This window comes from Petaurus breviceps, unplaced genomic scaffold, assembly GCF_028583685.1.
Source record: "Petaurus breviceps papuanus isolate PSGF00001 unplaced genomic scaffold, PetGlider_PUasm1.0 90294, whole genome shotgun sequence".
Lineage (NCBI taxonomy): Eukaryota > Metazoa > Chordata > Mammalia > Diprotodontia > Petauridae > Petaurus > Petaurus breviceps.
This window is the reverse complement of record NW_027187208.1, coordinates 424,526-449,031: the sequence shown is the minus strand read 5'-3', so window position 1 is coordinate 449,031 and position 24,506 is coordinate 424,526. Positions and strand designations below refer to the sequence as shown.

Genomic DNA, 24,506 nt, shown 5'->3' with positions numbered 1-24,506 from the left:
TTCCATTTTCCTCTGTCCCTTATATCGGGACCCACACTTTGAAGTCTTTCTATGGGAGATTTACTTATGTTTGGTTCTGCTGGGCTTTACTGTGTTGCCCTCCATCCAGGAAAGTTATCTTTGGTCCTTTCTTGCTTGGTTGGGCTTGTCAGAGCAGGTTCATTTATTTCCTCTGATGCCATGTCCTCTTCTTCCCCTTCAGTAAAGGAGGAGTCTGAGAAAAGGAATAAAATCTCTCTGTGTTGGGAGTTTTCCTGTATATAGGCATGCAATTCCTATTTCCAAACCAGGACTTACATTTGTTGTTATGGGAGTGGAGCATATTATAGAAAGGGAAGGGGGGCCGATCTTCAAAGATGTTCTCCATTCCACCCCTTTCCTTCTATTTTGTAGTTTCCCAACCTTTTTAAAAATGAAGACTCTCATTTGGTTTTGGAAAACATCAAGTCCCACAATAGTAGTTGTGCTTTGAACATCTAGTGACTAAGAAAATACATGATGGTAAAAAGCTACAATGAATTGAGTGGTACTGCCAAATGAACTCGTATTTTACTGATGGTAACAACATTGACATATCTTTGACCAATAGTAGTAGAGTTACTTACCATTATTTGGTCTACAGAAGACTTGTATGTATATCTATTAGAGTGAGTCATTTATTGAGAGAGTAACAAGAATAGCAAACCTGATGGTGATGGAACTTTAAATTCCACAGAGTGAGGCATATACTGTCTTTTGTCTGATTTGAGAAGGAGTTCTGGTGATAACTCTCTGGTATATTAAGAGGCATGGAGGGTGTAGACAATTCATCTACTTCAACCTTCTGATGGTACAGGCTCCCTGAGAGGGAAAGTGACTTGTCCAACTCACAAAATAAGGTGCTGGTGGAGCCTTATAGAGTTATGGAGAGACAGAGATGTTAAGAGACAAAAAGCAAGACAAAGCCCCACTAACATACACAGAGAAATAGAGGGACACTGAGAAAGGGAGCAGGAGAGAGGAACAGAGACAGAAAGCAATAAACACATAGAGTAGAGATATAGGGCTAGTAAGAGGTACAGAAAGGGAGGCACAAAGGGGTCCAAGGGAAGAGAGTTACGGGCATGGAGTTAGGAAGACATGCATATAAACCATGCTACAGATTCTTCCTATGTCTGTGTAATGTAATGCCAAGCAAAAGCAACTTCCCAGGTTCAAAATACCAGCATAGGTGCTCTCTATTTTATTCAGTGACAAACCAAGAACAGAGAAGATCAAAACATGACATCATTCAAAATACAGCATTTACTAAGTGTGATTAAATAATCTCCAAGTACTACCCCACCCCAGGATCTTCCAATCATTCAATCAATTACAAAGTCCCTGTTCTAAATACTACTCCACCCCTAGGCTATACCTTAATTAAGTCCACCACAAAACCCCTCTTCTCAAATGGAGATTAGTTTCCAAACATAGGTAAAGTACCTTCATTTGTCAATCACAGAGCACAATAAGGTCAAAAGTTCCCCACTCCTGGATCACAATTGAATCTACCCCAGAGTTACATCAAGTTTAAACACAGCACTTAATACCCAAATGGAGGTCTTTTCTTCATCTTGACAGGAGGCAAGTTCTCAGCAATCTTAGTTCCTGGAGAGACAAGGCTTAGCAAGGCCATAAGATACATTGCCAGTCCCTTCATGAATTTATCCTCTGTCTGTAGAACAGTCCTAGAACCCCTGAACACATTAGCAAAGCCCTGTCCCAGGATTTCTGTAAACATACAACAAGAAAATCCTTCTTCAGGGCTTCTGAACCAACAGAAAGGCTCCCAGACCCCTGCAACAACAGCACTGTCCTTCACCAGTGGACAGTATTCATTCTGTCTGCAGGACAGTCTCCAGACCCCTGCAACAACAGCACTGTCCCTCACCAGTGGACAGTATTCACTCTCTGTCTGCAGGACAGTCTCAGGGCTTCTTAGCGAACAGCCAGGTTCCAGGACTTCTTCAACAAAATGACTGTCTTTCACCAGTGGACAAATCTGGCAAAACAACATCAAAACAGACAGACAAAGTACCAGCAAAACAGCCATGTCTCCTCAGTCCTTGGCAGCTCAGGGGGCAGGTCTCAAAAGTCCAGGGCAATTCAAAGCGGCCACCAGCAATTCTCTTAGTCTCTCTCTCTCCACGAGGTGCTGCTTCCAAAAAAATCTTCCGCCTCTCTCTAGTGTCTCTCCAAATCTACATCACCAGCTCCTCCCAGTTCAGGACTTTCTTTTCACATCAACAAGCCCATCCCACAGGTGGGATTAACAAACTCTGGGTTTTAACACAATCAATTTGAAAACCAAGCCAATACAGGGGAATCTTTAATTGCCATTACTATCACAGTCTGTGACCTTGGTCATATCTCCCTCAATTATAAAATATGGATGGTAAAAGCCTACCTCATAAGATTGTTGTAAGGATTACAAGAGTTAACATGGAAAACACTTTGCAAATTTCAAAGTGCTGCATAAATGCTGACTATATATATGTATCTGTACACATGCATATTTATACATATATAAACTATTTTTCTAATTTTTAAATTTTAGTCAAATACTAAAACATATAAGAAAAGAAAAAGAAGCATTGTAAACTTAAATATAAAATAAGAAAAGAAAAAAAAACTTGGCATGTGCACAGCAGAACATAGGTGAGGATTCAAAATGTATAGCAATAACTTATCATTTCAAGAAAGCCTAAATACTGTGTGTGAAGTTGAAAGCTGTCTATCTTTTCTTTGCTTCCTTGTAGGTTTTCTTTTGTTCTCTGTTGCTGGCTTTTTACTTTATTCTTCCCCCTGCCCACTTCTTCCTCCCTACTTGTCACCCCAAGGCTACAACTGAGCATGAATATATTTAGATATAGGTGCTAATAGATATGTACATGTGTACATATTTATGCACACATACATATAAACATACATGCATATAAAAACAGACACTTTCCCTATGAGATTCTACTCCTAATCTTGTCTTTATATTTGGGCTGATCCCTTTTCTCCTATCTCTTCTAAATCTTCTACTTTACTTCTACCTGCTACCTTGCTTTACTATTACTTAAACTACTCCCACTCCAGCAATCCTTCCTTGTCCTCCCATTCCCCTAAATCTAGACTCCCTTTTGTACATACCCCTCTGACCTATTTCTTCCCATCTCTCCTTTAAAGCTCTCTCCCCTTATCCTCTCATTTTCCTAAATCTAAACATCCTTTTATACCCCTCTTTTAACCTATTCCCTCACCCTCCCATCTAATGATTCCTCCTTTATCCTCTCCCCCTCCCTATTCCTTTAGAGTTTTATTTCTTTTTTAAATTTAGAAGACTTTTATACTCTTCTAGATGTATATGTATTTTCCTCTCTTAAACCCATTTCCAATGAAAGTAGGTTTCCAGAACCAACAGCACCCCTTCCCCCATCTAATTCCTTTGTATTGTTCTTGCTCTTGGTTGTTTGAATGGTATGGTATTGAATAAGTAAATTAATTTAAATAGGTTTATCTTTTTATTATATTGGCTCAGTCCACTCACGAGCAATGAATATTTCTCAAATTCTTTAGATCTATTTTTATTTATGTAAAAGTGTTTTGTAATTGCCCTCATATGGTTCCTTGATGTATCTTGACATGTAGACCCCCAAGCATTTTATGTTTGCTGTTAATTTAAATGAAACATATTTCCATCTCTTTTTCTTTGGTTTTCTTTGTAATATATAGGAATCTAATAATTTATTTTTTAAATTCTTTCTTTTGGCCTTTTTTTTGGAGGGCAGAAAGCAGAGCAATTGGTGTTAAGTGACTTGCTAAGGTCACATAGCTAATAAGTCCTAAGTGTCTATAGTCAGATTTGAAACTCAGCCACTCCTGACTACAGGGCCAGTGCTCTATTCACTGTGCCATCTAGATGCCCCCAAATCTCATAATTGATGTGTTTTTATTTTGTTCCCTGACACTTTCTTTTTTTTTAATGCTTTATTAACTTCTGATTTACATCATCTGTTTCAACCAGATTTTGAGTTACAAATTTTCTCCCCATTTCTCCCCCACCCACCTCCCCAAAATAGCAGTTCCACAGGATATCCCCTCCTCCAATCTGCTCTCTCCCACATTTTCCCCCATACCCCTTTCCACTTTTCCAGTGGATCTCTATGCCTCAGTGCCTGCACATCCCATTTCCCAATTACATGTAAGATGGTATTAATAATAGTATATATATATATATATATATATATATATATATTACACACACACACATATACATATATATATATATATACATATTTGAATATTTGATTTCAAAACTTTCAATTCCAGATTCATTCCTCTCCTTCCCTGTCACCCACCCCTACTGGGAAGATACACAGTTCAGTATAGGTTGCACATGTGTGGCTAATGCAAAACAATAACATAGTAGATACATTGTAAAAGACTGATTACACTTCCCTCCCTCCCATCCCAGCTCCCACCCGCTCTACTCTCCACTTTGATCCCGTCTATTTTCAAAAGTGAGTGCTTCCAACCTCCCTCCCCCCTAGCCTGCCCTCCCTTCTATTATTCCCCCCTCTCATCCCTTTCCCCCCCTATTCTCCTGGAGGGTGAGATACCCTATTTAGTGTGTATATCACTCCCTCCTCAAGCCAAATTCAACGGGAATAAGGTTGACCCATTTCCTTTTGCCTTCCTATTCTTCCCCTCCATTGTAACCATTTTCCCTTGCCTCTTCTGTATGAGATAGTTTAGCCCAATCTGTCTCTCCCCATCTCCTCTCATTATATTCCTCTCACCTCTTAATTTCACCTTTTAAGTAACATTCCTGCCTGTTAAATTGGTCCTGTGCCCTCTGTCTATGTATACCTGTAAACATATGTACACACATTCACATATGTATTCATATGCCCATATACCCTCATATATAGACAAATATATATATATATATATATATTTATTTCTAATCCCTTCAACTACTGAGAAAAGTTTCATAAGTTACAATTACTGTTTTTCCATGCAGGAATGTTAATAGTTCAACTCTGATAAGTTCCTTATGATTCCTTTTCCCTGTTTACCTTTTCATGCTTCTCTTGCTTCTTGTATATGAATGTCAAATTTTCTATTCAACTCTGTTTTTTTCAGCAAGAATGCTTGAAAGTTCTCTATTCTGAATGACCATATTTTCCCCTGAAACATGATACTCAGTTTTGCTGAGTAGGTGACTCTTGGTTTTAATCCCAGCTATTTTGCACTCTGGAATATCATATTCCAAGCCCTTCGATCCCTCAGTGTAGAAGCTGCCAGATCCTGGGTTATCCTGATTGTTTTTCCACAATATTAAAATTGTTTCTTCCTGGCTGCTTGTAATATTCTCTCCCTAACCTGGGAATTCCGGAACCTGGCTATAATATTCCTAGGAGTTTTCTTTTTGGGAAATTTTTCAGGAGGTGATCGGTGGATTCTTCAAACCTCTATTTTCCCGCTGGTACTAAAACGTCAGGGCAGTTTTCTTTGAGAACTTCCTGGAGGATGATTTCTAGGTTCTTACTTTGGTCATGGCTTTCAGGCAGTCCAATAATTTTAAAATTATCTCTCCTGGATCTATTTTCCAGGTCGGTGGTTTTTCCCATGAGATATTTCACATTGCCTTCTATTCTTTCATTTGTTTGGATCTGTTTAACAGCATCTTGATTTCTCATAAAGTCATGAGATTCCATTTGCTCCAATCTAATTCTGAAGCAATGATTCTCCTCATTGAGTTTTTGAGATTCTTTTTCCATCAGGCAAATTCGGCTTTTTAAGGCATTCTTCTCCTCATTGCCTTTTTGGGCCTCCTTTGCCATTTGAGTCAGTCTGTTTTTTAAGGTATTATTTTCCTCAGTCAGGCTGTTGACTCTCATTTCATAATTTTCTTGTATTGTTCTCATTTCTCTTCCCAATTTTTCCTCCCCTTCTCTTATTTGGTTTTCAAAATCTTTCTTAAGGTCCTCTATGGCCTGTAACCAGCTCCTATTTTTCTTTGAAGCTTTTGGTGCAGGAATTCTGACTTCACTGTCTTCCTCCTGTTCCATTCTTTGCTCCTTTTTGTCCCCAAAATAGGAGTGTAATGTTGGAATCTTCTGTCTGCTTTGTTTCCTTTGCCTGGTCATGTCGCCCCTCAGTCACTTGACCCCTGGGCTTTTTGCCACAGTAGGACTCTGCCTCCAGACAGGGGAGCTTTCATCCCAAATGCTGGGGTTTTCTCAGCTGCTGGAAGTATTAGATAGGTGCCCTCTCTGAGGCCTCCACACACTCTGGCAAGCTGGACACACAACCCAGAACCTCCACCCTAGACTGCAATCCAGATCCAAGCAGGTTAAAGCAAGAGCAATTACCCCTCAGACTGGTGCTTGGTCCCCCTACACTCTGCAGGCCAAGAGCTGGAGCCGCCACAGCTGGCTGGCTGTGCCAGTGTCTCAGCGGCTTTTCACCCTGGGGGTAAAAGCCATGCACTCCCACTTACTGGTCCCAAAGTCCAGACTGTACTAACCTCTCACTTTGTCCTTTGTGTCTATGTGTTGATAAATCTGGAAACAGCCACAGTTGCTGCTGACCTGGAGTCCCTCTGGCTGGTGTCTGGTCTGGCTGTCCCTGGGGCTAAAGCCTCGGTGTGGTGCTGGGCTAGGCTCCCAGAGCACTGCGCTGGATTCCTGCCTGCCTGTGGGGCTGTCCTCAGTGGGAGGTTAGCTTCTCTGTGTCATTTTGTGGGTTCTGCAGCTCCAAAGTTTGTTTAGAGTCCCCTTTTTACATGGATTAGGGAAGGTTGGAAGCTGGAGCCACGGGAAGGTCGTGCTTCTACTCCACCATCTTGGCTCCGCCCCCCCCCCCCCCCCTTTCTTAAAGTTGTTAATACTTCAACTAATTTTTTAAGTTGATTCTCTAGGGTTCTCTAATTACACTGTCATATCATCTGCAAAGAGTAATAATTTTGTTTCCTCGTTTCCATTCCTTGTTCCTTCAATTTTTTCTTGTCTTGTTGCTATAGCTGTCATTCTTAGTACAATATCGAACACTAATAGCTATAATGTACATCCTTTCTTCACCCTTGTCCTCACTGAGAGGGCATCTAATTCATCCCCACTACCACTGATGCTTTCTCCTTCTTTTAGATAGATATCATATTAAGAAAAGTTCCAATTATTCATATATTATCTAGGGTTTTTTATAAGAATAGGTGCTATATTTTGTCAAAAAAGCCTTTTCCTTCATCTATTGAAGTAATCACATTTGTGTTGTTGCTTCTGTTTTTGGTATGTTCAGTTATGCCTAGAGTTTTCCTAATATTGAACCAGCCCTCCATTCAATATAAATTCCGCCTTGTCATATTTTATGATCTTTGTGATATATTGTTGTAATTTCCTTGCTATTAAAATTTTCTTTGCATTGATGTTAATTAGAGAAATTGATCTATAGTCTTTCTTTTATGATGCTCCCCTTGATTTAGGTACCAAAACCATGTTTGTGTTATTGTAAGAATTTGGTAGGACTCTTTGTTTATCTATTTCTCCCCAAATAGTTTATATAGTACTGGAATTAATTGTTCTTTAATTGTTTGGTAGAAATCACTTGTAATTACATTTAGCTCTAGGCATTTTTTTTTTACTTAGCAAACTCATTTATAGCTTATTCTATTCTTTTTTCTATTATGGGGTTATTTCAGTATTTGATTTCTTCTTCTGTTAATGCTTGCAATTTATATTTTTACAAATGCTCACATATTTCATTTATCTTGTTAGATTTTTTTGTCATATAACTGGACAAAATAGCTACTAATTATTGCTTTAATTTAATCTCCCCTTGTAGTGCATTAACCATTTTCACTTTTGATAATGATAATTTTTTCTTTTATTTTGCAAAAATTCAAATTAACCAAAGTGGTTCTCTATTTCACCCATAAGAACATCAGCTAGTTTTATTTATTACTTTAGTGGTCTTTTTATTTTAAATTTTGTTCATCTTTCCTTTGATTTCTAATGGTTTTTTGGTGTTTAATTATGAGTTTTAATTTCTTTCTTTTTTCAGTTTTTTAAATTGTATGACTCATTGATCTCTTTCTCTTTTTTATTGATGTAAACATACACACCCAAACTCACACCAACCCACACTCATACTAACATCATATGTATGTATATACATACACATGCATGCATGCATATAGTTCACCAATAAGCATTGTTATGACTGCATCTCACAAATTTTGGTATGTTGTCTCATTGTTTCATATTGAATGAAATTATTGATTGTTTCTATAGAATTAGAATGAATGAATAAGTTTATCAGTTCTCTCTCTAGAGATGAATTAGAATTAGAATGAATGAAGGCATAAATGTTTTATTTAATCCTTCCAAGGTACTTTATTGAATGTAAGTTTTATCATATTATTGCTCCAAAAGAATTCACTTGATATTTCTGTTTTTCTGCATTTATTTCTGTGGCTTTTGTGGAGGTTGGGCAGAGAAAGGTAGAAGAGGCCAGTATAACTAGCTAATTCATGGTAAAATTTTTAGGAAGATGTCATATATAGTTGGGAAAAAAACATACTCCTTTCTGTTCCCATCTTTTTTTCTTCAGAAGCCTATCATCTCTAACTTTTCTAAAATTCTATTCATCTCCTTAAATTCTTTCTTCTTTAATTCATGGTTAGATTTATCTAATTCTGAAATGGGTAAAATGAGGTCCCCAGAAATGTAGTTTTACCTTCTATTTTATCTATTAGCTAATTTAACATTCCCTTTACGAATTTGGATGTTATCTCTCTATCTCTTTCTCTCTGTCATTTATTCTTCCCCTCCTCAAAACTCTGTTTTGTTTCTGACCATTGCTTCCCTTAATCTGTTCTTATTGCCTCCCCCCACTCTATCTTAGACCCATTACCTTTTACTCCCCTGTTCAGTCTGATAGATTTCTACACCCAACTAAGTGTATATGTATAACTATATATATGTACATGTAACTGAGTGTGTGTATATCTATATCTATAGATAGATAGATAGACATTTTTCTCTTTGAACCAGTTCAGATGAGAGTGAAGTTCAAATGTTGCCCACTTACCCCGATTTTTCTCTCAACTATAAATATTCTTCCTTGTATGCCTCTTTTATGTGGGAAAAAAATTCCACATTTTTCTTCTTCCTTCCCTTTGGTTCCAAAGCATCTTCCTTTTTCAACCTTCCCATCTTTTTCTTGAGGTCATTGCAACACAATCAGCTCACACCCTTGCTCTCTGTCTATGTAAAATCTGTTTAACTGCCTTAATAATGGCAAAGTTCTAAAGTCTCATCTCATTTGGGAATATAACCATTTTAACCTTAGTGAGTTCCTTGTGATTTTCCACTCACGATTACCTTTTAATGCTTCTCTTGAGTCTTATCTTTGAAAGTCAAAATTACTATTCACCTCTGTTCTTTTCATCTAGAATACTTGAAATTCCTGTATTTCATTGAAAATTGACTTTTTTATACCCTTGAAGGATTATACTCAAAAATTTTTTAAAGCAATCAGGGTTAAGTAATTTGCTCTAGGTTACACAGCCAGTTATTTTGTGTGGGTGTTAAGTATCTGAGCCTGGAACCGATCCCAGGTCTCCCGACTCTGGGGCCAGCACTCTTATTCACTGCGCCACCTGGCCACCCCAGATTATACTCAGTTTTGCTGGGTAGTATATTCTTGTTTATGATCTCACTCCTTTGCCTTCTGCGCCTTTATTATGGTGACTGTTAAATCTTTTGTGAACCTGACTGTGGCTCCACAGTGTTTGAATGCTTTTTTTTTTTAAAGCAATCAGGGTTAAGTAACTTGCTCAAGGTTACACAGCTAGTTATTTCTGGGTGTGGTGCTGAGTATCTGAGCCCGGATTTGATCCAGGTCATCCCAACACTGGAGCCGATGCTCTTACTCGCTGAGCCACCTGGCCGCCCTCGAATGGTTTTTTTTTTTTTTTCCTGGATGCATGAAGTATTTTTTCCTTGTCCTGAGAGATCTGAAATTTGCTTATAATATTACTGGGAGTTTTCATTTTGGAATCTCTTTGACATGGTCATCAGTGAATTCTTTAATTTCTCTTTTACCCTCTGGTTCTGAGGATACTAGGGCAGTTTTTTTTTTTTAAAGCAATCGGGGTAAGTAACTTGCTCAAGGTCATACAGCCAGTTATTTCTGGGTGTGGTGCTGAGTATCTGAGCCCAGATTTGATCCAGGTCATCCTGACACTGGAGCCGATGCTCTTACTCGCTGAGTCATCTGGCCACCCCTAAGCAATTGAGGTTAAGTAACTTGCTCAAGGTTACACGGCCAGGTGTTTCTGGGCGGGTGCTAAGTGTCTGAGCCCGGGATTCGGTCTCCAGGTCTTCTCAACAGTGGAGCTGGTGCTCTTACTCACTGTGCTACCTGGCCACCCCAATATACTAGGGCAGTTTTCCTCCACAGTTGCTTTAAATTTGTCGTGTATACTCTTTCTTTGATAATGTCTTTTTGTTAGCCCAGCAATGCTTAGATTATCTCCCCTCAGTCTCTTTTGTGGGTTTATTATTTATCTGATGAAATTATTCCCACTTTATTCTATTTTTTCCTTCTTTTGATTTTCTTTTGTTGTTTCTTGAAGTCTCATAGAATTGTTAGCTTCCACTTGCCCAATTCTAGTTTTTAAGGAATTATTTTCTTCAGGGAGCTTTTATTCCTCTTTTTACATCTGACCAATTTTGTTTTCAAGACTTCTTTTTCTTCAGTGTCTTTTTGTGCCTCCTTTACTCTCTGTTGATTCTCTTTCATAATTTTTCAATGTAAACTAATTCCAGTTTATTATTTTCCTTACTTACTTGCCAATGAGGGGTCTACCCTAATTCCTTCTATATGATTTTGCTCCTTACTTACTTAGGCCACTAAATTCTGCTAAATCAATCACAAGCTCATACTAGTCAGCTCAACCAAATTCCTAAAAATGAAATTTTACCTTTCCTTGAAAAATTACTTTACTCACATTTTCTGAGGAAAAATCTCAGGACAATTTAAACTTTGGTCAAGATAATTCAAGTAAAAGAAATTTAAGAGAAAGCCAGGAAAGGCTTAATTTTGAAAACACTTGTTTTCTCCCTCTTCAGAGCTACTGGAGGAAAAATACTTTTAAACTAAGTTCCTTTAAACATGTTTATGGATTGAGTGCTGTTTAACTGAATAGATATCAACTGAACCTCATAGAACAAATATTTACCTTCCTAGCAATATTAATTCAGAAAAATCCACAGCATACATTCTTATTTGAGTTACTGAAGGATCCTTTAAGAGAACATTCAGCCAAATCATTTTATCCAAGTTTTTAAATACTCCTTTTATCTAGTTGGTAAGAATTTAATTCCAGCTTTTTAAGGACAGAGAATTTTCTATTCTCAATTCCTCACTTTGCTGTTCTGTGACTTTTACTAATTTCAGTGGTCAGGACTGACCTCTTCACATATTCTCAAATGTCACTGACCAACAGGGACCCAATTCTAGTCCCACTACCTATAACAGGGAACCTAATAATTTAGATAGATCTCTCACTTTGTTTACCATTCCTGATGATCCACTTCTTTTGAGACCCAACATTGGGGTAGGAACATCCATTGACCAGTTTGGGTCAAGAGCTCCAAAATGGCCAGAAGGTCTGGACTCCTCTGTAAGAGGTCAAGCACTTCAGGGAGAATTCTTTGTGATCTCTTGGTCACACCTTTCTTTATTGTAGAGGTTCTACCAACTTTAAGATGTCATCCACTGCCTCACACTGTTATACATCTAAACACAGAACACAGAAGGATAAAAACCTCAAAGCCAACTACAAAACAGTTGTTAGAAAATACCAGATTTATCACTTTTACCCAGTTCAGAGTGTTCATGCATTTTCCCATGTTGCCTAGGAGCAATTAAGTTTCTCCTCACAGGTTTAGCTTTACACATCTGCTGCCTAAGCTTACTATGAAAAGTGTAAGGAAAACTCTTCTTTCACCCAGGCTCCTTGGAATAGGCACAATCTCCCTTGCTGTTAGACTGTCATTCAGTCACTCCATGGGAGTGACTTTTTTATCTTCCCCAGTCAAAATGGGAGGGTCTTAGAATGGACTATCCGTAAAATATAAAACTGTTTTAGAGCTGTCCCTGAATGCACTCACACTCTCAAAGTTCTGAAGAATATTATCAGAAAGACAATAGAGCAGGAACTTTCTTTTACCCAGTGGAACAAGACCAATAGATTCTTTTATATTTCCTCTTGCCACTTGTGCAAGATATTGAAGAATAGATCCCTGAACATCTGACCTGAAGTGTTGTATATGTGCATAAGTATGTATATGTAAAGTGCGTATATATGTACACATGTATGAATATATTTATTTGTGTGTATATACACATGTATGTGTATATATGTAAATATTTGTGTGTATTCGTATATATGTATGTATCTTTATGTACATGCATAGGTGCACATATATTTTATACATGTTTATGCATGTGTGTATTTATAAATATATGCATGTGCACATGTATATGTACATACATGTTTGGTTGTTGTCCTTCATTCTCAAAGAGGATCAAAATATCATTATGCTAAAGTTAAGTTTCAATGTGTCTGACTGTGGCTGATCAGACCAATAAGAGCTCAGAATTCTCTACCATAGACCAGACAGAAATAGTTCGTGTGAACATTTGGGGTGGATTCTCTAAATTAGCACATCCAGCATTTCCTTTGAGCTTTTTCAGTTCTAATTTGCTCATATAGCACAGCACCTTCTCTGATGTGGGCACTCCATGCTGAGTGGGCCTGTACAGGGTCTCTCATGTCACATAATTAATTCTGAAGTTCTTAGGAGAGACCTTGAGAATGTCTTTGCATCACTTCTCCTGACTACCATGTGTGTGCTTTCCCTTGTGAGTTCTCCATAAAATAGTCTTTTAGGCAAGTGTACATTTGGCATTTGAACAACATGACATCACAATTGAAATCTCTGAAGCATAGTTTGAGGGCTTGGCAGTTTAGTTAGAGTAAGGACCTCAGTGTCTGGTACCTTATCCTGTCAGGTGACCTTCTGAATCTTGCTAAGACAATTCAAATGGAAAGGATTCAGTTTCCTGGAGTGCCACTGGTATACTGTCCAGGTTTCATAGTCATAAAACAATGAGGTCAGCACAATGATTCTGTAGACCTTTAGTTTGGTAGTTAGTCTAGTACCTCTTCTCTCCCATACTCTATTTCAGAGCCTCCCAAACACTGAGATAGCTCTGGCAATGTGTGAGTCAAACTCTTTGTCAATGTGTACGTCCCTGGAAAGTACACTACCAAGGAAAGTGACCTTATCCATAGCATTCAAAACTTCTCCATTTGGTGTAACCAATGTTTTCAGTATGGATGTTGTGGTGGTGGTTGATGGAACACTTGTGTTCTTTTTTGGTGTTAATTGTTAGGTCAAAATTACCACAAGCAGGAGAATTGATCCATACTTTGTTGCATCTCAGCTTCAGAGGCTGCACTGAGTGCACAATCATCTGCCAACAAAAAATCATGCACCAATGCTCTTCCGCTTTGGTCTTGGCTTGTAGCCTTTTCAAGTTGAAGAATTTGCCATCAGGGTGGTAGCTGACCTTGATGCCATGCTTATCCACACTGAAATCATTTGACAACATGATTGAAAGTATCATGCTAAAAAAGCATGGGAGCAGGTTATATGTTTCACTCCACTAATGACTGGGAAAGCATGAGAGCATTGTCTATTATTTAGAACCTGGGCAAGCATGCAGTCATGGAACTGACATACAGTGCAGATGAACTTCTCTGGGCAGCCATATTTTGACATAATTTTCCACAAGCCCTCATGACAGACAGTATCAAAGACCTTGGTCAGATCTAAAAACATTGTGTACAGTTTCTGCTCCTAGCATTTCTCCTGGTGTTGTTGGGAAGCAAACACCATATCAACTGTTCCTCAGTCCTTTCTGAAACCACACCGGCTGGCTCTCAGGTAGATGACCATCTTCCAAGTGAAGGATCAACCTATTAAGGAGAACATTGGGAAGAATCTTGCCAGCAATGACAAAGAGAGATCCCTCTGTAATTGTCACAGGACAATCTATTTCCTTTACCTTTATAGAGATGGACAATCGAGTCACCCTTGAACTCCTGGGGCTAACCTCTTCTTGCCATATAACCTGGAAAATTTGAGTCAGCTTTTATATGAACAATGGACTCCCTATGTTGTAAATCTCGACTGGACTAGAATTAGTATCAAGTGCTTTGCCACATGAGAGGAGCCTAATGGCAATCAAAACCTCTTCTTCAGTTGGAACATTAGCTAGGGAGGGATTGACTTCAATCTGAGTTAAATGGTCAGTGGCCTCAGCATTGACTGATGATGGTTTTTTGAGCACGCTATGGAAGTGTTCTGTTCATCTCTCTAGGATCATATCCTTATCACTAATCACTGTGTAGTTGAGATACACCATAGGTCTTTGGCCTATAAAAAGCCTTCAAGGCATCATAAAAGTGCTTTGGATTGTTAGTACCATCATAAAATGGAATTTCATCTGCCTTTCTACTGAGCCAAGAATCTTACATCTCTCTAAGGTTTGCTTGTACTTTACTTTTGATGGAATTAAATGCTGCCTTCTTAGAGATGGATGAACTATCCTGCCACAAACCCTGTGGAGTTTACATTTTTCATTTAGCAGCTTCTGAATTTCCCCAGCATTTTCATCAAGCCAGTCTTGGTGTTTGCGAGTGTTCTGATCCAAGTGAACAAATGCAGTGCTATGAACCAAGTCACTGAAAGCTGTTCACTCCTTTTCTGCTTCTCTGTTGCTGACTGTGTGTTGGCTCAACTTTCCCTCCAGGTTAACAACAAACTGTTTTGACTAAGAGAAGAGCTCTAATTTGTTGACATTAATTCTTCTGGTAGTCATTTTGCCTTGGGAACCCTGCTTTTGTTGTAGCATGGAGAGGATAAGTTTATGATTAGTTCAACACTGTTGCCTTTGCAACTCTTACATCCTGTCTGTCTCTTCTTCTTACAGTCACACATGTAATGCCACATACACACCCCCAAATATATATGCATATATATGTGTGTGTGTGTGTGTGTGTATTAGTGTTTAATTGTAGCCTTCTTGGGGGAGGAAGAGGGAAAAAAAAGAAGTAAAAAATTCAAAGCAGCAGAGAACAAAAGAAAATGTACAAGTAAGCAAAGAAAAGATGGAAGGCTATCAACACAATGTCTAGTGTTTATTATATACACTTCTAGAAAGAGAAATTTATCACTGCATATTTTGATTCCTCTCTTACATTGTGCTATGCACATGACAAATGCTTTTTTCTTTTTTTTATTTTGTATTTAAGTTTAAAATAAATGAATAAAAAAAGACACCAGAATTCCCTCTCCCATCTTGTACTCCTTATTTTTGATTGGGCAAAGTAGAGTTGGGAGGAAAGAAATGTTTTTTAAATGTGTCCTTGGTTTGAAAGTTTTTTTGTGGTTCCAATTGCCATTTTGTGTGTTGGGACCAAGCACTTTTCAATATAAAATTTGCAAGCCAACATAAAAAGAGAAAAGTCACTACATCTGGCAACTGTGTGGTATATGAGGAAAGTGTGAGTGAGGAGTTAAGAATGACAATGAGGTTGTAAAGCTAAAAAGCTTATTCTAGCCTTTATTGTGCCATCAAGAGGCCATTCAGGCCCTATTTCCAGTCACTCAGTCAAAGGGTTTCTATTTACATCAAGAGCCTTTAAGTGAAAAGACAATAGAGTTTATATTTGAACTTCTAAGTAATAAGGATGTAGTTCAGTTCACTGAGTAGGGGAGTGTCATGGTCAGCCTTGGACCCGAGAATGATCGCTTTGATTGTTGCAGAGATGATGGATAGCAGGGGGGGAGACAAGGCTGTGAGTCTAGTTAGGATGCTGCTCTACTAGCCCAGACAATGGGTAATGAAGTGGGGCAGTAGATGTGCAATGGGGGAAAAGGGGACTCCTATGAGAGATATCAGGGAGGAAGAAGCCACTAGATTCAGCAACTGAATGGACACATAGGGTGAGGGACTGGGAGGAACTGAGGATGACACTGAGACTGTGAATTTGGGCAAGTGGCAAGATGTTGGTACCCTCAACAGAAACAATGGAAGATCAGAAGAGGGCTGGGTTTGGGGGCTAGGATAATGAGGGAAGTTTTTAAAATGTTGAGTTTGAAATGTGTATGGGACATCAGATTCTAAATGAGTAGTAGACAGTTCATGATGTGGGTTTGGAGGTGAGGAGAGAGACTAAGGCTGGAAATAAAGATTTGGTAGTTGTCAGTTTGGACTCAATCATTAAACATATGGGAACTATTGAAGTATAGTAGAAAGAGAGCCAGCTGAAGAGCCCAGAAGATCAGAGTTCAGGTCCTGCCTCAGATACAAAGTGGCTGTATTCCCTTAGGAATTTTTTAAACCTCTTTAACCTCTTAGTTTCCCAGGGCAGCCCTGCATGAATAAAAGTTGCAGATTAGAGGTAGCTCTCTATTGGCAGCTCTCTGTAATAATTGATTCACAGGTCTGGGTAAAATAAAAATGTTATTATTACAGCTGAATGCCCTTGGTTTAAATCTGGACTACTCTTTTCTGATCTCTTAAAATATTTTTTATTAAGTGTCCTTAAATCTGGCTAATTGTCACTTTAGGCTATAATTTCAGTGGTGGTAGGAGAAGTTCCACTTTCCTCCTTGCTTTTCTTTTCCTGTAGATCTCTTTTAATAGTCACTTCTGTTTGTGTGAAAATGCTTTCACTTTCTGTTCTTCAGGCTACCCTGCCTCACCCTTAAAGTGTCTTCCCAGTGGTGTGGAGTTATTAGACTCCAGGTAGATGAAACTTCAGTCCTGTGGAAGGCTAGCTGCAGCCAGCATCTCTGAAGACAGAGGGGCTTGGATAAGCCCCTGCATCTCAGAGGGACAGCAGACTATGTGTGGCCTGGAGAGCAAGGTTAGTGGGGAACGAAGGACTGTCAGCATCCTGAGGGAGGGGAGAAACAGAGAGGATGAAGCTGAGACCAAGTGAGTCTGAAGAGTGAAAGGGACTTATAGGAAGGACTTCAGGGACAACTAGGTCGATCTGTTCATTGTGAAAATGGGAAAGGTAAGTCTCAGAGAAGAAAAGGGACTTAGGATGCCTTAAGAGTGGAGCCAGGGTTCAGAGTAAGAGAGACAAAGGAGCAGAAAGAGGACAAAGGAGACACAGTTAATTGATCATTAAGCATTTATTAGGTACCTATGTGCCAGGCACTGTGCCATGTGCTAGGGAGACATAGACAATAGTGAAAGAGTCCCTGCTTGATGAAGAAAGTGAGGAAAAGAGATAAGAAGATAGAACAAAGGGGAGAGACACATAGTTCGTGATCCTGGCATGACAGCTATGCAAACAGAAAGATAGAGGTAGAGACAGCAATGAAGTTGGGAGAAGGCAGGGGCAGGGGAAAGGTGCTGGGGCCACGGGGCTGGTGCAGGGGGATGTGGAATGGTTGGGGTGGGGAGAGAATGAAAGGCAGAGAGAAAGAACCTTAGCAGGGATAGAAAGAAATGTAGCAAAGAAAGAAGGCAAAGATGAAGATGAGCAGGTAGCAAAAGGCAGAGAGAAAGACAGAAAAAAGAGAGAGAGAGTTTTGTTGGAGTCAGATTAATCAGGGAGTGAGGGAGATCAGATGGTTTGGGGAGATCCCGTGGTTCAGGGATCTTGGCTTCAAGACTTTCAGACAGACATATGCTTCAGGGGGGCATTGGGCACATAGCTGACCTAGCTGACCCCTAAGTAGAGTGTCAGTGCATTTTCTCTTCCATTTTCCTCTGTCCCCTATACTGGGACCCACACCTTTAAAGTCTTTCTATGGAAATTCACTTATGGGTGGCTCATCAAGGCTTTGCTGTGTTCCCCTTCATCCAGGAAAGCTATCTTTGGTCCTTTCTTACTTGGTTGGGCTTGTCAGAGCAGGTTCATTCATTTCCTCTGATGCCATGTCCTATTCTTCCCCTTCTGGGAAAGAGAGAGATTCTGAAAAAAGGAATAAAATCTCTGTGTGTTTGGAATCTGCTTGTACATAGGCATACAATTCTTATTTCCAAGCCATGACTTATATTTGTTGTTATGGGAGTGGGGCATATTATAGGAGGGAAAGGGGGGCAGATCATCACAGATGTTCCCCATTCTTCTCCTTCTATTTTGGTGGCTTCCCAAACCTTTCAAGAATTAATACTCCCATTTGGTTTCAAAAAACATCTTTAATTCCTACAATAATAGTTGTGCTTGAATGTCTAGTGATTAAAAAAATATATGATGGCAAAAAAGCTACAATGAATTCTACGGCAAAAGAGCTTATATTTTACTGATGAGAACAACATTGAGTCGTCTTTGACAAATAGTAATACAGACAGTTGTTTGCCATTATTTGGGCTACAGAAGGCTTGTATATATGTGTTAGATTGAGTCATTTATTGAGAGAGTAACAAAAATAGCAAACCTGATGGTGTAAAATCTGCAGAGTATGGTACATACTGTCTTTCGTCTGCTTTGAGAAGGAGCTGAGGCAACAACTCCCTGGTATATTAAGAGGCATGGAGGCTGCAGACCATTTATGTACTCCAATATCCTGATGGCACAGGCTCCCTGAGAGGGAGCATGAGTTGTTCACCTCACAAAATGAGGTGCTCATGGAGCCAGATCTTATTGAGAGACAGAGATGGCAAGAGACAAAAAGCAAGACAAAGCCCCACTAACATATACAGGGAAATAGAGAGACACTGAGACAGTGAGCACGAGACAGGAACAGGGACAGAAAGCAATAAAGACATAAATTAGAGGGAAAGAGCTAAAAAGAAATACAGAAAGGGAGGCACAAAGGTGGCCAAGTATAGAGAGTGATGGGTATGGAGTCAGGAAGACATGGATTCAAATCCTGCTTCACACTCTTCCTATGTCTGTGTCCCTGGTCAAGTCGTATTTAACTTCTCTTTGTCTCCCTCAGTTATAAAATATGGATGATAAAAGAGCCTACCTCAGAGGGTTGTTGTAAGGATCACATGAGTTAACATGGAAAACACTTTATAAACCTCAAAGTGCTCCTTAAAATGCTGACTATATGTATGTGCAAACAAATATATACACACATAAGCTATTAAACCTTAAAACTACCATAAGACTTATTTTGGACACTGTGTGTTCGTGTGTGTGCGCACACTTGTATATACACATATGTGCAAGGTGTAAACACCATCAAATGTGTGAATGACTAACACATATAATAATCTCTTACTATGGGCAAAGCACATAAAGTTTGGGATACAAAGTGAAAAATAAGTCAATCCCTATTCTCAAGGATTATACCTTCTGGTTTTTTTTTTAATTCAATTTAATTTTTTGTTACACTTTAAGTAATGAACTGCCTTTCTCCCTTCCTCCTCACTCTACTCTAGAGAAAGCCACCATTTCAGACACACACACACACACACACACACACACACACACACACACGCAAAACAATGCTATGCATTCCTCAGACATCTAAATTTATTTCTGATCTATCCAGTGAACCCTAAGTTAAGTGGGCAGCTTCTGGCCATCAAATTTTACCTTCCTTTGGAGACAAGAAAGAGAGGAAGAGGGAGGAGAGGATGAGCTGAGTTACTCAACTAGCTGGGTCCCCATTCAGGCAGCTCAGTCTACTCACAGGTTGTGTTTTTCCTTCATTTTTGAAGAGGACCATGGAATCAGGGAAATAATTACGTGACTTGCAGTTGACTTTGATTTTAGTGAAGGAGGGCTGTGCAAGGTCACCAGCCTCACTTTCTCCTCCAGAGCCATCTGAATCCAGTGATCAGATATTCATCAGCATGACTGGACATGACTTAGGATACAATAGGGGATCCTGGTCCTTTCAGACTAAAACCTTAGTTAGAGTGGGGTAATGCTCATTCAGTAATTAGACCACTTTAAGTAGTGAAAGGATGGCCCCTTTAATTAGAAAAAAAGAAAAAAAATTAAGCTGGGAAGGGAAGACCCTCAGGGTTGCTTTTTCAAAGAGAACCAGTTACCAGTGACATTCACTCAAAGCCAGAAAGGCCCAAAATACAGCCATGAGATGGCGCTTAAGCAGGGACCTGTTGTGGTCCAATCTACAAGTATACTGGGTTTAATGGCCCTTCACAAAAAGGAAGAACAAACAGAACAACAACAGCAACAACAAAACAACTTCTGATCTCAGCCTCCCTTATCTATACTTCTTCTGAGAGACCCTCCCTTATTCTATTCCCTTGCTGCCACATTTCTCTGTAAGTTAAGACTTTTATGCCCTTCTAGATGTGTGGTTTTCCCTCTTTAACCCAGTTCTGACGAGAATAAGCTTCTAGAACTACTAGCCTTCCACCCCCTACCACCCTCCTCTATAACCGTTCTTCCATTCATGCCTTGTTTGTATGACATAATGGTTCCATTTCACCTCTTCTTGCCCAATTTTCTTCTTTAGGATCATTCCATCATAATCAGCTCAACCCAAAATCTATCTATGTATGCTCTTTCAAATTACCCTAGGAATTATAATTTTTAAGTTACAGATGACTTTTTCCCATATAAGAAGTAAACAGTTTGACCTTATTAAACCTCTTATTTATTGGTCTTTCATGTTTAACTTTTTATGTTTCTCTTGATTCTTGTAGGTCAAATTTTCTGTTCAGTTCTGATCTTTTCCTTCAAGACTACCTGAATGTCCTTCAATTCATTAAAAATCCGTTTTCCTTTGCAGGATTACATTCAGCTTTGCTGGTTAAGTTATTTTTGGTTGCAAACCTAGCTCCTTTGCTCATTGGAATATCATTTTTATGCCCTTTGGTCTTTTAATATAGAAACTGCTAAATTTTGGGTTATCCTGAAGGGAACTCCACAATATTTTAGTTTTTTCCCATAGTATTATTTTTTTCCCTTGACCTGGGAGCTTTAAAACTAAGCTATAATGTTCCCGTGAGTTTTCATTTTGGGATCACTTTCAGGTGGTGATCAGTGGATTTTTTTCAGCTTCTATTTTGCCCTCTAGTTCTGAAACTTCATGGCAATTTTGTTTAATAATTTCTTCAACTATAGTGTCTAAAATCTTCTTAATTATAACCTTCAGGGAGTTCAACAATTCTTATTTTGTCTCTTCTCAATCTATTTCTGATCAGTTGTTTTTGTAATGAGATATTTCATGTTTTCTTCTATGCATTCTTTTCATTTTATTTTATTAATTTTTTGGTGTCATTGGTTTATGAAGTTATTAACTTCACTTTGCCAAATTCAAATTTTAAAAATTATTTTCTTTTTAAAATTTTTGAATCTCTTTTACCAAATAGTTGACTTTCCCCCCTAATTATCTTGATTTTCTTACTTTTCCTTCCTTTTTCCTCAGCCTCTCTGATTTTTAATGTCCTCTTAAAATTTTTCCAGGAACTATTTTTGGACTTTTGACCACTTTACATTTTTCTCTAAAGTTTTAGTAGTGATGGGGGATGGCAATAGGTTATACAGGAACTCTGATCCTTATCAAAGACTAGAATGCCTTCGATTCAGTCTGGAAAGAATTCAGTAGGCCCAAGCAGACTTGGAGTCAGAATTGTAAAAGTTTATTGTATGCTTTATAGTGGGCAAAGGTCCTTAAGGGACCTGCAAATTTAAAGAAGACAGGCATAGTTTTAAGGAGTTTAGGTTGTAAATTAAATGTCAATTATGCTAACTAGGTAAGAAAGAGTGGGATTAGGGAGGAGTTAAGGAGTGATCAATGCTTAAAGGAACATGCACTTTTAATGTCAACTGAGCAGGTATATTGCCCATAATTCACTGGGAAATAGCCCAAGGTGGGGGGGGGGGGCTACCTGGAGGTGTGGTTTTAGGCCTGAAATGTCACCAAGTCAGCTAGCAGTCAAGGGCTGACTGAGAAGTGCCTAGTCTGCCACCCATCAGTGTCATGTTTGACAAGATGGATCTTGGAAACCAAGACTAACGGAGACTCAGTATGTGGATAATTGGCTAAGGAGTTAACCTATAGATAGGGCTTTGAAGGATTCATGGGGGCAGCTGACCATTATACTAAGGGGAGGTAACATTTGCCTAAGCCAAAATGTTTATAGATGGTTTAGTGAAGGATTCATAGGTGTAGCTTGTTATTGTTCCAAGCAGAGATAAACAATTAATGAATTGTTTCTGGGCAGAGTGCTGGCAGGGGTAGGGGTCAGAGTTAATGCTCTGAGGTTGGGGAGAGGGAAATGTGATTTTACAGACTGGTTTTACAAACTGATGTTACAAATTGATATTACAAACTAATATTACAAACATAGGTCCCAAGCACCCTATCAGTAGTAGATGTTTTGACTTCACTATCTTCTGAGTTTGATCCCTGCTCTTTTGTTTCACCATAGTAGCTATCTATGGTCTGATTCTTTCACCATTGCTTACTCATTTTTTTAGTGGCCTATTTTTTGACTGTTAACTTTATGTTCAAGTCAGTCTATAGTCCTGAGGTGTAGGAGATAATGTCTCAGGCTTCAGGTTTTTTGTGCTGTTGCTTTCTGAGCTCTGTCTGAGAACCTTTGACCTTGGTTCTTCCAATGTTTTATCATGCAAGACCAAGTATGCTCTCTGCTCCTCCAGCTCATATCATTGTCTATAAATAACCTCATGTCTTCTTTTCTGGCCCTGAGGTGTGACCAGTGCTCCCAGCAATGCTGTCACCACAAATACTCTTACTCTCTGTGGTTCCCTTCAGTAGCTACCAGCTTTGCCTCACCCTTTGTCCTGGAACCAGAACCAGGGACTCCACTCTCCTGTGAGGGACCAGAGCCACTAGGGGCTCCACTCCTCTGCAGCTACACTCACCAGTATGTACTTGTTCCTCCTTGCCCACAGCCATAGCCTGGGACTGCATCTGGTCAGTAAACATGGGCCCCAGGTTCAGCATCAGGCAGTGGAGGGCCCTGAAATCTTTCCCTGATCAGCTTCCTGACCCCTACACTGTCCACTGGGTAAAAGTTCTTGAAACTGAGGCTGCCTCCTATGCAGATAGCCCCCAGGCTTGTTATTTGATGATTTGGTGTTATCTGCCTAAAGGTATTTCTGCTTCAGTCAGGTCAGGCCACTACTCCTAGATGTCAGGTCTTTCCTAGTGATCCCAAATTGTCTTAGGTTGGACAATTGTTTTACTTCAACTTTTAATTACTTCTACCACTCTGAAGTTTGCTTTGAGGCATTATTTTAAATTATTTGTGGGGGAATTTGGGAAAGCTAGGTAATTTCCACCATCTTCCCCCCATATTCTTTTAAAAAAATTATCTTTATTTGCAGTTCCACATTCTCTCTCTCCCTTTGCCCCTTTCCTTACACCTTGAGAGGGTAATGAATTTTAAAAATATAGTCAATCTACATATATAATCATGTGAAATAGATCTTCCATTAGCTACATTTTGAAAAATAAACTTGCATTCCGAGTCCACAAGTTCTCTTCCTGGGATGGGATGGCAGTTTATATCATGATTCCCTTGGAGTTGTGATGGACTATTGTATTGATCAAAGTAGCTAAGTCTTTCACAGTTGGTTATTCTTGCAAAATCTGTTTCTTTGTATTGTTCTCCTGGTTCTTCTCACTTCACTTTATTAAACACTATATTTTTTTCCTTCAATTTTCCTCCTTCCTTCTGATCTTGGGTACATTTGTTTTACTTGTACAACTCCCTTTTAATTTAAGGTAATTGAAATTATTCATTGCATACCTCAGTCTGCTCTCTAACTCTTGTTCATTTAGAAATTGTTCACCTATATATGTCTGATAAGAAATATGTTTCATGTTCTTTAAATTCCCTTATAATATCTCTCTTTATATCTAAGTCATGTATAAATATATCTATATATCTATTTGCTTCTATAAATTGCATGTTGTCCTACTTTTTATCAACCTCCCTTCTCCCCATGTTTCATATGCCATTTCACTCCTTTTTCCCTATTGGGTAAGATAGATTTCTATACTCAACTGAGTGTGCATATATATTCTCAGCAGAAGAAAGTTCGAACTAGAAGTTCCAGCCTCCAGATGCTTATCCCGGGAAATTCTGCCATTCCCAGCTGAGGTTTTTCCTTATATATGCCTTAGTTCCTCCCTATTCTGCCACTTCCTGTTACATTGGCAACTTCCTCCAAAGGTGTTAACTACTTCTGTGATAATTAAATAGCTTAAACAAGGTGTTAAATTGAAACGAGATGCTAAGTACCTGCTTACTTGACAATACAAAGGGGCATGAGAGATCTTCAGCTTCCATTAACATTACATTTGGTCCCAAGATCTTTCATGTCCCTTACATGGCAAAAATACATTAACAATATATTTCATTATATGGGATAATGGGAGTGTTAGGGGTAAGTGGTGTCAACAGAATTTTACGACACTATAACAAGGAGAGCA

The 24,506-nt window shown here is 38.9% G+C and overlaps 1 protein-coding gene across 3 annotated transcripts in view; it reads left to right on the top strand.

Moving 5' to 3' along the window:
• The window catches only part of LOC138176911 (interferon-induced very large GTPase 1-like), a 60,661-nt gene that overhangs the window by 21,438 nt on the left and 14,717 nt on the right, over positions 1-24,506 (top strand). The window contains exon 1 of one of the 3 annotated variants that reach the window (XM_069107842.1): positions 16,759-17,023. The exons of the other annotated variants lie outside the window; for them this stretch is intronic. The gene's annotated coding sequence lies outside the window, so the exon portion shown is untranslated. Of the gene's footprint in view, positions 1-16,758; positions 17,024-24,506 lie in introns of those variants that run through there. 3 annotated transcript variants of the gene reach the window in all.